Raw genomic sequence first — 15,698 nt, 5'->3', positions numbered from 1 at the left:
TCAACATTTTTGGCATATACAGGGATTATTTATACCCAAAAAGGCACACAGGATTATTTCCCAGTCTCAGTAGTTTCCGTGTAGTGAATATCTAGATGAAAAAATGGGTATGTAAAGATCTCCTACTAATAAGTGTGAAGAGTACCAACGAAACAGACTAGTAGCTTGTGAAAGCTTTTCCTCTCCCTTCTTCACTTTGTGTTTGTTTCAATGTCCTATTTATCAGAATTAAAGGTGCACAGGTTCTGATTTCCACTTACCAGGAGGCTGGTCATTTTTCTTCATTATGTGGAGGGGTGGCTCCGAGTTTAGCTCAACCATCTGTCGTCCCTCACAAGCCTGAGGGAATCACAGCAGGACCAGGAGAGTTTGCCAACCCTCTCGAGCAGGCTCTCAGGGCAGGGTCGTCAAGTCACTTCCCAAGCCTGTGTTGACCAGACAGGAAGAACACATGACTATATATAAAGCCAGACATGTGGGCCTGATAGGCCGTAACAAAAGCGAAGTAACCCTGTGGGAGGAAAAAAACCCATCCCCCCAACATTCACTGTCAAAGTCTCAAGTGCTCAAACGGGACACTACCTTCAACTCCAAATGTCTCTAAAGCCAAGAGGCCAAAAATGGTCTCAAGGTAAGTAAGACGTTTTATGTAGACAAAAATTAATGAGGCAAACATTCAGCTGCAACATAAGCCAAAAGATAAACAAACCTCTACAATAAGTGTAAATAATCCACTGGGAAGAATGCTTCACTTTTAAAGAGGCAGGGCATTTTAAAACGTTTTCCTAAGAAAGCTAAATTCTAAAGACACGGGTATTAAGTGTTATTAGATTAGATCCCCAACTACTAATGCATTTCAATTTTACAAGCCTTTCTCCATGAGATGTTTACAATTCTCAACTATTCTGCTAACAACTTTTCCAGCCTCTTTTAAATACACTTGTAACAAACTGTTAGACTAAGCATGGGAAACCTATCCAGGTTTGGAATCAACAATGGTGAGTGTTTGCTCAGAGACTCTGCCATTTACCAACCTTGTTCAATTCAGCCAGTCCTTCCTCCACCTGGCTGAGTTTTAGACTGGTTTTGTTGGTGTTTTGTTTGTTTAAGATTTTATTTATTCATTTTGAGAGAGAATGCACACACATGGGGGGAGGAACAGGGGAAGGAGGGAGAGAGAGAATCTCAAGCAGACTCTGCACTGAGTGTGGAGCCCTAGGTGGGCTCTCATGACCCTGAGATCTCAACCCAAGCCTGAAATCAAAAGTCAGACGCTTAACCAACTGAGCCAGCCAGGCGCCCCCCTGGTTGAGTTTTAGGTTCTTACCTATCCAGCCCAATCCCATCTGTAAAAGAGCACATTAGCATCTACCCTATCTATTTCACAAGATTATGAATACTTTTAAAACTTTAAAACTTTGAGGTAGGCATGAGGCATTTTCATTTCTAATGGCCGCATGGGCTCATGTCTTTTTTACCTAGCTTTCCACAAAATATGGCACATGTTGAGAGTAGGTTCCAGACCCCATGTTCAAATCCAAATTTAAAATCTCAGCTCTGCCAATAAATCTTGGGGATTTATTTAAGGCCATGTTTCCTCAGCTGTTAAGAATGGAATGCACAAAAGTTAGTGTATGGAATTGTGCAGTACCTCACACAGCACTCAGCTAATGGGATACTCGATGAAGCACTGGTTTTCTTATTCTAATCCCATGGTCCCTTCCACCTAAAACTTCCTGAGCTACCTGATGGTTCTGTGATACCACAATTTCTTGCAATATAGTAAGTGTGTATGCATATATATATATGTATGTATGTATGTATGTATGTATGTATGTATATATATATATATATATATATATATATATATCTCTATCATGCCCAAAATGAACACTAAGCCTTCTTCCTAGGGCACATTCTCCAGAAAATAACCTTCCAACTTTCAGCTCTATTCCAAAAGCAGAAAAAGTCAAAACAAAAGAAACTGCCAGAGAGCATGAATTTTAAAATCCTGATAACTGGCACAGAAGAAACTTCTACTCTCAGCAGTCACTTTATCAACTGATGAATGAGTTGCCTTTTATTATTATAGGAGGATGTTGAAAATTAAAGGCAAGGAGCAAGCTTCACCACCAAATTTAAAACGCAAAGTTTGCTGAGTTATCACACCCACAAGTAGCGAAGCAACTTTTTTCTTTTATTAGGACGTATCGAATACTTAAGGCCAACAAAAAAGATTAACAATGGTTTAAATATTGCAGGGAAAAAATGCTCTAGAAAAGTTTACTTGGAGGGGTTGGAGTGTGAATGTACCAGACCCAATGTTTTTTAAAAATTTCAGGATACAAACAAGAATATATTTAAACTCTAAGAGTTTTCATTTTGAGGTGAATATAAACATAGTTATGGAAAGGCATCCAACATCTACCTCCCTGCAAATGTAGCAGTCATACAAGGGTGGGGCTCCCTACTTCCTGACCACACTGATCAACAGAATCATTTATAAGCCTTAAAGGTACCTATGCTCTCAATGGATAAACACAGAGAAACACCTTGAGCCAAAGTAGTAAGCAGCCAACCCTCCATACACAAAACTGCCTTAAATTGATTTAAAAAGGAAAGATTGGCTGGCCAAGTAGGCTGCTGAGTTCTGATCACTGTTTGTGGTACTTGGCAAGGGTAGCGATGAGAAATTATGAAGAGTTCTTAGAAGGAAGTGGAATCTTAGAAAAGCTGAGATACACAATTCTTCCTTTTTGAGAATAAAGAGGGCAATGCTTCCGGCCAACCCATTCAGAGGCTTCCTGGAAACCGTTCAATTATTATTTCCCTGTTCTATTTATCCTTACATATGTATTTATCTATATAAATGTATCTTCCCTTCTCATAGTGACGACAAAACACTTTCCCATCAACCTCAGTCCTTCTCAGGATAACTTTTCAGTAAGTAAGGGTAAAACTGTTGTGGATTCCACCTTCAGCCCTTGGTAAAAAGTACCCAGAGAACTGGCTACACAGGTTCTTAACTTCATGGAGTTCAGCCAACCAAATGAGGGAATAACCCAACCCCAGAGGCCATCCAAACACTGCTGCAAGGTATGCAGAGACAGGACAACTTCCAATGCATGCATTCCAGACATACTGAATCAATCTCTGAGCCCAGGATTCTGTTTTAAGAAGCTCTCTGGGTCCATCTTAAGCACATTCAAATTTGAGAAACACTGCCTGAGAGCACGGATTCTCAAATTTTAATGTGCATATGCATCAACCTGGTAATTCCATAAAAATGCAGATCATGGTTCAGTAGGTTGGAGGACAGAGACCCAGTGAGTCTGCATTTCTAACAAGTTCCCAGGTGGTATCAGTGCTGCTGATCCATGGACAATATTTAGAATAGCAAGACCTTAGAGAACAGAGTCCAACAACACTCTTGTTCTATGTACTATAATAATTTATTAGCAATCTAATCTGGGAACCAAAATTACGTGATGTTGAAGGTTGGAAGGGTGGTAATGGTAAGTAATGAGACCCAGCCTAAGATACTGTGCAGTTTAGAAAAAATCATACCTTCCATTTCTATGCACTTCAATTTAGATAGTGAGTGCTACTGCAAAATGTATTTCCAAGTATCATTTCACCTGATCCTGCTCAATTTCTAAATAACAGCCTGGTACTTGGAGGCCTGCAATTCTAATCACACAGCAAGTGCTCAACATTCGTCAAGCCAATCGCTTCTCTTCTACCCAAGCTGCTCACCAGCCAAATGAAGGCATTTAGTCCAATTAATCCACAGGCTTAGGTACTCCTTACAGGTGCTAGAGTGTGCACGACCATCAGGAAACATTAAAAACAGAAACAGCCACAACTTGTACCGTCATAATTTTCTACACACAGAAAGCAGTAGGGTAACTGTGTATGTTACCACCTAAAGAACAAACGTTCTCTCGTCTCTGGAGGCAGAAAAATAAAGACTTTAATCTGAACTAGGTTCCATTACAGCCTGAGAGCTTTCTGATTTCTTGGAGGTGCAGGTACCACAAGACACAAAGGAAATAATCTGAGTCCCAGTCCCCAAATGCATTCTCTGGGCATACTTTAGTTACCAAATACATAATTGACCATTGACCTATCTGGACACGGAGAACTCTCTTTTCCATTTAATTTAGCAATGATAAAAGAAGCTAAAACACCCCCTCCCCATCAGGGGTTCCTTTGTCTCTTCAACCCTTGGGTTTTCCTATCTGTAATAGAAGGATGATATGATGCACCTTTCAGAATTACCATGAAAACTAGCAACAACTCATTTGAAATGCCCAGACTCCTGACTGGGTCATGGTTGACATTCAACAGAAGAAAGTCATTATAACAACATAGTTTTATATGATGAGAGTCTGAGATGATTTAAAGAGATATTTGTTCAAATATATGCCAGAACTCCACACAGAATGTTATGGATGGGGTATTTGTACCCGCCTCCCCCTCCCCACAATGCACATGTAGAAATGGAATCCCCAGTGTGATGGCATGTGGAGTGGAGCCTTCGGGAGATAATGAGGTCATGAGAGTAGACTCTAATGAAAGGGATTAGTGTCCTCCTGCAAAGAGGCCAGAGAATTGGCTTGCTCTCTTTTCACTATGTGAGATCACAACAAAAAGTTGGCAGCCTGCAACCTGAAGGAAGACCCTCACCAGAACCTGGGCAGGCGGGAACCCTGATCTCAGATGTACAGCCACCATCACTGTGAGGAATATCCTCCTGCTGTTTAGGAACCTACCCGTCTCTAATGTTGTATTTTAGCAGCCTGAATAAAGATACTGCACGTAACATCCTGAGATTCTGGCATGACTCTCTCAGGATTTAGATGTAGTCAAGAAATAACATTAGTCAAGCTATAAACTCTAAGCAGGGAATATTCTATTACCTAGAGTAAATTCAAAGAGGCCATGTTACTCTTCTGGCTATTAATACCATATTATTTCCATAAAAAAGGGAAGAACCATGAAATCTCGTGTTTATAAATGTACACCAACAACAGGTCACCTGGGACCCCTGAGAAACTAGGCCAAAGACATTTCAACTTCTCTTTACGTTTCTGTCTCATTCTCACTGATACACATGCTATATAGACATAGAACCAGATTATACATTGTCCAAGAGAAAAGACATTAACTGTTCATATCCCTAACATTCACATTTAGAAGACCTTTCTACTCAAGAACAGAAACAGAATGCGTATCAGAAGTCCCTGGGTGGGCAGACTTGTACTTCCTCCTGGAGCACCGTAATCCCTTCCCCATACTTTCCCTGGGGTCATCATTTTACAATTTAGTTATTATTTCTGACCCTGACTCGCCCTCAAAACAAGCAAGCAAACCTGAAATGTTTAAGAAACACAGATACTAGGGGCTCCTGGGTGGCTCAGTGGGTTAAAGCCTCTGCCTTTGGCTCAGGTCATGATCCCAGGGTCCTGGGATCGAGCCCCACATCGGCGGGCGGGGGGGGGGTGGTCTCTGCTCAGCGGGGAACCCGCTTCCCTCTCTCTCTGCCTGCCTCTCTGGCTACTTGTGATCTCGCTCGGTCAAATAAATAAATAAATTCTTTAAAAAAGAAACAAACAAACAAACACAGATACTACAAGCATTAATTTCCTGACAGAGAAAATACATTTAAGAATATACTGGGTCTAGGGACGCCTAGGTGGCTCAGTCCGTTAATCATTGTCTGCCTTTGGCTCACGTCATGATCTCCAGGTCCTGGGATTAAGCCCTGCATCAGGTTCTCTGCTCAGCAAGGAGTCTGCTTCTCCTTCTCATTCTCCATCTGTGTGCACGCACGCGCTCGCTCTCTCAAATAAATTTTTTAAGAATCTTAAAAAAAAAAAAAAAAGAATAAACTAGGTCTCATACCAACTCAAATTCGGAACAGACAGCAGCTCCTCAAACTTCATCCTTCCCTTTTATGTATTCTACAAGTAGGCTGAATGCTCACAATGTGCAAGGTGCTATAGTGGACACAGAGGAAAAGGAACACCAAGCTGAATCATAGAACATCCTACTCTGGGGAATTCCCCATTCTAGAAAGTGAGCTAAAACATGAACAAACATATCTATGTATTACGGACTTTGCAAACAAACACACACATACTCCAAAACACCCCAGCAGGACTCTTTTCCAAGAGGAGATGTATTTGCAGCAGTAAACCCAAACCACCTCATTTTAGGGTAAAACCAAATACCTAACAACATGGCTGCCCACTATTAACCATGACAATATCAAGTGTTGCTTGAAGTCAGATACGAAGCTGAAGCGCTTGGGTGACTTACTAACTGTAGTCCTAGACAAGTTTCTGTACTTCTTCAAATCTCATTTTATTGCTCTGATAAATAGGGATTATTACAGTACCTCCTTGTGATTTTAAGATTGATACATATACTGTATATAAAGTGTTTAGCATGGTGCTTGACCCAAATACATAGTCAAATATAAGTTTTCTAGGTGAAAAATGAGGTAGGGGGGTGCCTGGGTGGCTCAGTGGTTTAAAGCCTCTGCCTTCAGCTCAGGTCATGATCCCAGGGTCCTGGGATCGAGCCCCGCATGGGGCTCTCTGCTCGGTGGGGAGCCTGCTTCCTCCTCTCTCTGCCTGCTTCTCTGCCTACTTGTGATCTCTGTCTGTCAAATGAATAAATAAAATCTTAAAAAAAAAAAATGAGGTAGGAACAGATAACAACAGGCTTCCTGGAACCTGAAAAGACTACAACAGAAAAGGAAGAAGAAAGAGACAGAATAGGAACACCCTGTATTCCTAAATCCTTTAAAGCCCATTAACCATTATACCAAGATGTCTCTACCTTGGCTGAAAAACCTCCCTGCACTATGAAGCCCATCTAGAATTTATCATAGGGCCAGAGAACAAGAATCTGGGGGTGAGCCTCAATATTAATGCTCCTAAGTTTCAAAAATGAGTGTCAAGCTCAAAAGTGATCATGAGAACCACCGTGGAAGATAAAATATTTGAGAAGTGCTGTAATATTTGAGACATGTTTCAGCTAAGATCTGATGCTTTACTTTGAGGCTAATATACCTAGCTGCCTACTCTTCACAATCTCAGGATCTCTGTATTAAATTATCAAGCAGTCTTCCTAATGAGGTTTTCACTGATTCATCAGTACGACCTCACCTCCCCGGAGCATTCATTGCAACAAAAAGGACAGCATCACACTGAGGTGCCTTCACTCCTCCATTCAGGTATTCTGGCCAACCCATCTAGCCACGTTTCCACATCCCTCTTATCTCACTTAACAGCATCTCTGTTGAGTCTTTCCTTTATCCAAGATAATGCTGCCACACTGCCTTCAAATGTATTCATAATCAAATCTGAGTATTTAAAAAAACCTTGTCCAATAAACATACTTTAATCCTAGTAGTTATATTGCCCTCTAATATACTGGTTAGGTTTCCAAAAGGTTTAACAACGTGAGAAATGGTCTCAAAAAGTCTGTAGAAACAAGAAAGCCATCAATAATTCATATTACAGGGGCGCCTCGGTGGCTCAGCGGGTTAAAGCCTCTGCCTTCAGCTCAGGTCATGATCCCAGGGTCCTGGGATCGAGCCCCACATCGGGCTCTCTGCTCACATCTCTCTCTCCTCTCTCCCTCTCTGCCTGTCTCTCTGCCTACTTGCAATCTCTGTCAAATAAATATATAAAATCTTTAAAAAAAAATTAAAAAAATTCATATTACAGTTATTTACTCTTATTCAGAAAGGGAAAGGGGATAATGTCTTGCATTTTGCTGAAATTTTTGTGTGTTCAATTCAAATCATGATTTTTTGGGACTATAGCATTGTTGAAAAATAAAGTCACCCAAAGAGAGAAAAATTTTACAGGAAAATTTGTTAAAGTTACTAGATTAGGGGTACCTGGCTGGCTGTGGTGGAGCATGCAACTTGATCTCACGGTTGGGAGTTCATGCCCCACAGAGGGCACAGACCTTACTTTAAAACAAACAAACACACACACACACAAAACAGGGGCACCTGGGCAGCTCTGTTGGTTAAGCATCTGCCTTTGACTCAGGTAGTGATCCCGGGGTCCTGGGATTGAGCCCCTCATTGGGCTCCCTGCTCAGCAGGGAGTCTACTTCTCCCTCTGACCCTCCCCCCTTTCACGCTCTCTATCGCTCTCTCTCAAATAAATAAATAAAATATTTAAAACAAAACCAAAAAACTAGATTTTTAGTTTACAGGTATTCATACCTCTCCAACTATATGAAAACTTTTATTGGAGGGTGTGATTAAAGGAGAAATACTACACTTGACTTAGTAATAATAGATTAAAGCTGGCTAATCAAACAGATTGCCATCTGGTCAATCAATTGCCATTTGAAAGGCTGCTCTAAAAATATCTTCATGTAAGTGTCTAAATCTTAACAAAATGTATTGACTCCTAATTAATTTAGGCTAGCTAACAGGAAACAAATTTTCACTGGACATTTTAGATTCCCACTTATAATACAATTACCAAAACCCTCCAATATTCCCAAAATATTTCCCCAAATAGAGATGAAAAAAAACATATTCTAATTCTACTCTAAACTTTCCAAGAAGTCACTATATACTAGTCTTGGGCATTAAAGCAATCTCTAGCAGCCTTTAAGATAAAGCAGAGTTCATCAACCTGCTTCAGCTTAGTGCACTGGCAGTAAAACACACGAAATACATATTTTCTTTTTTGTACAAAAGCAAATAGCCACAGTACAGAACAGTTAAGCAGGTGGCTGGCTACCCACTAACTTCGAGGCTATCTACTCTTCCAAAAAATGGGGACAATCTAGAATTCCCTGCCTCACAAGTTGATGTGACATTCAAATGTAAAAATGTATATAAAAGTATATGATGAATCCTAAAGCAACAGGACTATTAAATATGTATACACATATACCCTCTTCTATCAAAAGTATATTCAAAGGCAAAAGATGTGATAAAAACCGTGAAACCCACAATCCCTTCATTTGAGCTGCTGTTTGGGGAAGTGTCAGGCATTAAATTGGAGCCAAGATTATCTAAGAAGTCATTCTTCACTACAGATATAAATCTGAGGCACCAGACTGTTCTGTGAATCTTTCTCACACTTGCACATGTAGATTATCCCACAAAAGCCCCAACAAATCAAGAGCAACAAACAAGGAGTAAAAGCAAAGGACAAATTACTGAGAAAAGCACATGATGCTTTCGGATGAACCATGTTCAGGTTTGCACAGGGAGGACTCAGAAGAATGGGAGCAATTCATTCTGTAGCATCCCGGCTTTATGAAGCCATCCTGGCTTCCACAGAGCAAGGTGTTTAAGTGACTCTGATCAGCACAGCATGCTGATGATCCCATTGTACATCTGATTTGGCTCAGGATCACCCAATCGAATTTGGTAACAGAGTAGACTCCAGAAGAACCACCCGTTAAAAACAATCCAAATACAGACTCTAAATGGGCATAAGGCCTTTTGTGATCTCCGCTGGAGCTTATAGTATCTAACAGCTGCAACTGTGACTGTTCTAGCTAATTGCTCTCAGCAACAAAAATAAACAATCGCTCCAGGAAGAAGACTGTACCCGCCAAATATTAATGAATTTTTTAACAGTCAGAAATCTCAAATCTCGGTTCAAAAGCCCTGCTACTGGTTAAAAAAAAAAAAAAAGTCTCCAAGAACAAACAGGGTTGACGTGGCCTAGACAGAAAGTCCTTATTTTGTACTTAATCCTCCCCCGCACTTCTGCCCCCCCCCAAAAAGAAAAGGAAAACTGCCTTGTGTCTGGAAGAATTTAAGCAATGAGATATTTTAACTCATGTATAACTTTTTAACATATGGGGGAAAAGAGTCGTACTGATTGGAGCTATTTTTAAAGTGCAGCTCTACCATAAAAATAGACATTTACTCATAAGGATGCTTGAATAGAGAACAAGCCCAATCTACGTCTCATTGTTAAGAAAGGGGTGAAAAAAGGCTGCTGTGCTTTCTGGAGAGCCGTTTATGGTCCGCCTGTGATGTCATGGCAGGATCCAGGTGCACTCTAACAAGCGTCTTTCAGCCTCCTCAATCCTTTTAAAAATGCTCTTCTACCATCAGCTACTTCTCTGAGCACAAGCAATAAGCAGCCAGTATTTACTCAGACCTTTGCAAGAGGGAAGATCACTGCAATCAGAGACGCATGGAAGGAGAAAGAAAAATTACTCACCCACAATTAGGTGCCTCATCATCCTCTCCTCGTCCAGCATTTCCTTTTGCTAAGGAGAGAAAGGAGAGAAGCAGTTGACTTATCAGTACTCTGGGACATCTATATGTCTTCTGTGCATAAGAAGTAGTAATTTCATAGCTCTCTCCCCATTCAGGCCCCAGCTGCTTAGGTGACCCTCACAACCACATACCCGCCGTAGATAATGGCAAGCAGGCATTTTAGGCATCTCCACAACATAATGCTTGGAGACATCAACCTGGTTTCTGGACGTCAACTGGTCTTTAGCCTGCAGCAATGGAGTTGTAATGGAAAACCATGTAGAGACCCTGAATTTAAGCCCTCCACGAGAAAATGTCAGCAGCAATCTGATACCATAAAAAACCAGCAACAGCTTTCACGTGCCAGGTCTTGAACCCAAATCAGAATGCATTAGTTTATGTCTAAAACAACAAAACAAAACAAAAAACAAAAAAACTCTCCATACACACCTGGAACAAAACCAAAAAAGGGGAAAGAATCCTTATCAAAAGAAAACCAAAAAGCAAATATGAATGTTAAAGATTGTTGTTTAAAAGACTAGATACATAATCATGACTTTAAAAATGTCAGAGAAAGAAAAATAAATAAATAAATAAATATGCCAGAGAAAAAGAGGTGCTCAAATATCTTTTTCACAAGAATGAGTTAATTCTGATTTGTGCTTTTTGTACTTTATAAATTTTCCACAGGAACTGTATTATTATTGATTGAAATTAGCCACAGGGATTAAAATAGCATCAAGTGCCTCATAAAAAAATGTATGCATCTGCCTATGTTCAACTTCTAGATGCCATATATATCTGGCAGTATTTAAGAAATCCGATTCCACAAAAGAACACAGTTTATACAAGTTAATTTAGCACGTGTTTTAGTACTCAGTTATAGTGAAGGGCAAAGAGCCAGGAGTTAGGAGGGCTGGATTCAAGTGCCAGGTCTCACATTAGCAAAAGAACCTTTGAGAACCTCACCATCTCTGGGACGGACGCACATATCTGCTGAACAAGACCCCCAAAATGTCTTCCAGCTCAAAACCGGAGAAAAACTGGACATAAATTAAATGTTAAGCCCAGAAGCATGGCATAGCTACTGGCACAGAGCAGGTGCTCAATGTATATTTAATGAAAGAATTACCAAAAGGAAGTTTTAAAAAATATTTAAAACAGAGCATCCCAACCTGTGTGCCACCATGTCGAAAAAGGGCTAACAGGTGTGTCAAGCTACCGATCTCCTCAGGAAAACAGCCAAAACCATTTGTAAAGCACAACTTTTTAAGTATACTAGCATTACGCACACAAGACCATCTTTATTTGGAGAAGTTCATGATCAACTTATAAAAGAGATCAACTTATAAAAAGTTCAAGATCAACTTATAAAAAAACTGCCCCTCATTAAGAAAGACAGCATGTGGGTCTCTATCAACTGATACTCAAGCCATTTCATCTGAAAACAGAGAGCATGAGAAGCCCTTTGCTTAAGAAGCTTTGAAAGGGACTCTTCTCACACAATTATGGGTGTGAATAGGTACTTCTCTTAAGAACAAAGTCTGAAAACCAAAATCCTCTCAACATATACTTGGGTACATATGGAGAACACACAACAGCAACCATTCTCAAAAGATGAAGTTCTGCAAAAGAATATTTAAGTAATACAGTAGCAACTGCAATGTGTGGCTTGAACATTTATAGCAATAGCTACTTATCCTTTTTGATAGTAACTGGGGAATTTTTCGGTGTGAAAACCTGCAATATTTCTTGCAATTATTAAAACTCGTAACATCACAAAACCTATTTTTCTTTTGAGAAAGGAAAAGATCAGAAACATATGGAGGGGGTTACTTTCAATGTGGTGCTTAACTGTACTTCCCAACTGGCTGCTTTTCCTTCCGCATTCAACAAATGGAAGTTGTGCATCTTTTGGAAGCCCCATCGCCTGTATTTATGGGTCATACCCTTCCCTTCCCCCGTCTCACCACAGTCACTTCACCTCTGTCTCATCTGCAGTGCAATCCACAGAAAAAAGCTACCTTGCAACTGTACTTCATTCCAAAGTGTGGGTCACTCAGAAGGGGGCTGCCAGTTTCTTCAGATCGGCAAGGAAGTCCATGGTGGGGCTGGTGGCTTCTGAAACTGTCCAGGGAGGATTCTCGGAAGGAGTGTACAATGAAAATCAGAGTTAGAGATGGCATGTGGCTGACCACAACCTGTAGGTCCAAGGGGCCTGCAGAATAAACAAACAAGTCCTCCTCCCTAAAGGGCCGCTTCAATGGTCTGCCTTTCTTTCCTATGGTTCTTCATGAAAAGGGAAGGTGTGGTTATAAACTGAGTTCCCAAAAAACCCCAAAAATGTAAAAAGCTATCAAACTAAAACCTCATCTTGGAAATACCTGAGGAACATCTGAGACAATGTTCCCCTCATCTTATAGGAATGTGGCTCTTGAGCAATATGGATTAAGAATGAAAATAAACTGCAGTCCTATATTAAGAGCCAATTGGGTACTATGGCCCTAGAAATAGTATAAACACTAAAGAAGGAGCACTTTACCATCTAAAATCACGGAGTTTGAAAGATATACACACTGACAAATAGATTGGTCTGTGTTCTGGGGAGATTACTGGAGAGATTTTGTAGGGATTTTTGCTTTTGTTTTGCATACACTGAACAAATGCTCCAAATAAATGTCTACCTTAAAAGAAGGCACTGTCCTTCCTAGCAACTCCAAAAATCACATACTACCTATTATAGTAAGTATTTCTAGTGCTGCAGTAGAAATATGGGCAAAGGAACAAAAGCAAAGTTTTGAATGTTTAGATACTTTGTATTTCATTATGGACTCAAATTTCTGACTCACCTGAGATTTAACTAGTCATAGACATAAAAATGTTTAACAAAATCAGAGGTCTATATTGAATGACTGAATTGCCCAGAAAATACTATAAGTAGACAGAAGCTTACCCACATGTCTTTGATCAGTGTTCTCTTCTTGACTTCCCACCCCCCCAATCTCTTTCAAATCCCACTTAATGCCCCAGCTCAATTGCTACCCTGTGTGACTTCCCATTTCCACCCAAATTACCCTTCCAACACACACACACACACGCCACTCCCTTCCTCTTCTTTTTAATGTACTTTGTCCACAGCACTCTTGATCTTCTTTCTACTGTATAGTTACTTGTAGATGTGAACAAATCTTGAGCACAAGACAAGACTGTGTGAGAACAGAGAAGCGTATGTCATGCAAACACTTATGTCTGCCCCTTTGAGACACTGTACATTGTGGGGGTTCATGCTTGGTTGCTATAAGGTATTTGAAAATGTAACACCCGTAAGTATTTCTGGGGGTTAGTATCAATTACTACATCTTAACCTGCATCTTTAGTTAAATTAAAAGTAATGTTAATATTGAATTTGAGACCGTAAGATTGTGACATGTCTTAATTCAAAGAATAATGCCAGTCGGCATACTTTTAATATTCAGGGTATTTTACCATATTAGTGCTTTGTAAATCATCACCCCTATGTTATATGTTTACAGAGGGCAAGAACATCTGGCCAAATTCTTCCATCAACCCAACTATTCAGATGAACAGTGTCTTATTGTATATGATAACTTTCATTTTGTTTCAGAAAGGATATGGACAACTTAATGCATATGAGAGCACTTCAAGATTCACTAAATGACACTAATGTCAGAAAAAAAATACGTAAATGAGCTAGTAATTAAATCCAAGAAAGGAAAAGCAGGATCCATACATAAGAAGGGGAAAGCAGGTTCACCTTTGCAAGTTGTAACTGGACTTAAAATAACTAAAGCAAGTTAGCTTGAAACCTATTCTGGGCTCTCAGAGCACTTACGACATTGTTTGTGGTCCTGGCCCTGTGGCTTATCTGTCCTCCAATCTGGGTGACAGTTTCCAAAAAGTAAGAGCCACACCTTGGTCATTTTTATAGACTGGGGGCACAACACACAGTACACAGATAACCAATAAGCCCATGCTGAACAGCCAAAACAACTTCTGTTTATTTCTATAAACCAGAATTCTGGAGAGGTTAATTTCAGTAACCCTATTATTGTTAACAGGCTGCCTGTATTAATGGTATAGATGTTTTAATTCTTCCAACTTAAAGGGAATTGAGCCTATTTCTGGGAATTTTCAGAGAAAGAATACAAAGAATAGTAGAGAAACACGAGCCATTCCCTGCAATGACTGAAGTTATAAATGTTCTTCAAACAATAACCTTTACGATTTGGGCAATACTTCTGTTTGAGGTTCTGATATGGTAACAGATACAAAGGATCAAAACCAATGCCTCTTAAATGTATCTTCTGATAAAAAAAAAATATATGCATACTCTTCTGGAAGTATATTAAAATTTCAACATAGTTACTGTTAAAATATATGCATTTCCTTATTTCTAGGTAACCCTCTGAAAAGGATGTTACAAGCTTTCACTACATTTTTGAACCTCTCATAAAGCAAGGGTAGGACTCTTACAGTCTTTTTTTTTTTTTTTTTTAAACAAAAAGGCTAAATTGCTAACACTTTTACTCAGACCAGATTGAAACAATGTAAAATGACGTTAAGATTTAAAAATTTATGTTGGCAACCCTAACACAGAACTGCAATACTCTAGGATTATTTGCATTATTTGCATTATCTCTCCCTGAGGGGAGAAAGGATTCTAAGGGTGAAAAAAATCTCTGAAGTATACCAGTAGTCTCACCAACCTTCTTTCCTGAGAATTTCTCCACTATCTGCTCAAATATAAAAGAACTGCTGACATGCAAACCAGTCAAAATACAGGTAGCATGCAAGAGGAGAGAGGTAAGGGGGTGGGGGGGGGGGAGATGTTCTGATATCACAAAATCAGAGTATTAAATTCATATAATAAAGAAGCAGGTATGGAGATTTGAGATTAATTGCATGTTAGAAGAAAAGGAATTGTCTTGTCACTCAGCTATGCTCTTGACTACTAAGTTGTGAATTCAGGACAATTACTTTAGAATGGCTTTTTACAAAAAAACAAAACAAAACAACTTACAGATATCAAATTTTAAAAAGCCATTTAGCACACTTTATAAGAAAAAAGAAGTACTTCATTAGTGCATCAAATTTTCTTAAGTTCTACAGAAGTAGACTCTTCACATAAAAGATCAGCGAGAAGTATTTTTCTTCCTCCACAGACCTGGTAAGGATGTGTAATGAGAACTGAACAGGTATACGCAACACAGATTTGGCCCAGTTCCCGACGTGGACCCGTGCTACCCACATCAGCCTTAACCGAATGAAAACGGGAGTTTCTGAATTCAGAGAAGAGTCGCTTCACAATCTGGCACTTGGGCAACAAAAATAAATCTCACACACCAGCAGTTAATCCCACGGGTGAATTAAACCTTGCCGGCAGAAGCAGAGTAAGTTATCTTCCTTCTCT

The 15,698-nt window shown here is 39.8% G+C and overlaps 1 long non-coding RNA gene across 1 annotated transcript; it reads right to left on the bottom strand.

Annotated features, from left to right (window-relative positions):
- Positions 1-265: 265 nt before the first annotated feature.
- On the bottom strand, positions 266-15,325 carry LOC111159848. The gene is made up of 3 exons (XR_002641433.1): positions 12,292-15,325; positions 10,230-10,278; positions 266-425 (listed from the first exon to the last, which is right to left on the bottom strand). It is a non-coding gene; the product is annotated as an uncharacterized LOC111159848 (long non-coding RNA).
- Between the last annotated feature and the right edge of the window lie 373 nt (positions 15,326-15,698).

Source organism: Enhydra lutris, unplaced genomic scaffold (genome assembly GCF_002288905.1).
Source record: "Enhydra lutris kenyoni isolate GAN:26980312 unplaced genomic scaffold, ASM228890v2 scaffoldscaffold70, whole genome shotgun sequence".
Lineage (NCBI taxonomy): Eukaryota > Metazoa > Chordata > Mammalia > Carnivora > Mustelidae > Enhydra > Enhydra lutris.
The sequence above is the reverse complement of the archived record's forward strand: the minus strand, read 5'-3'. Positions and strand labels throughout refer to the sequence as shown.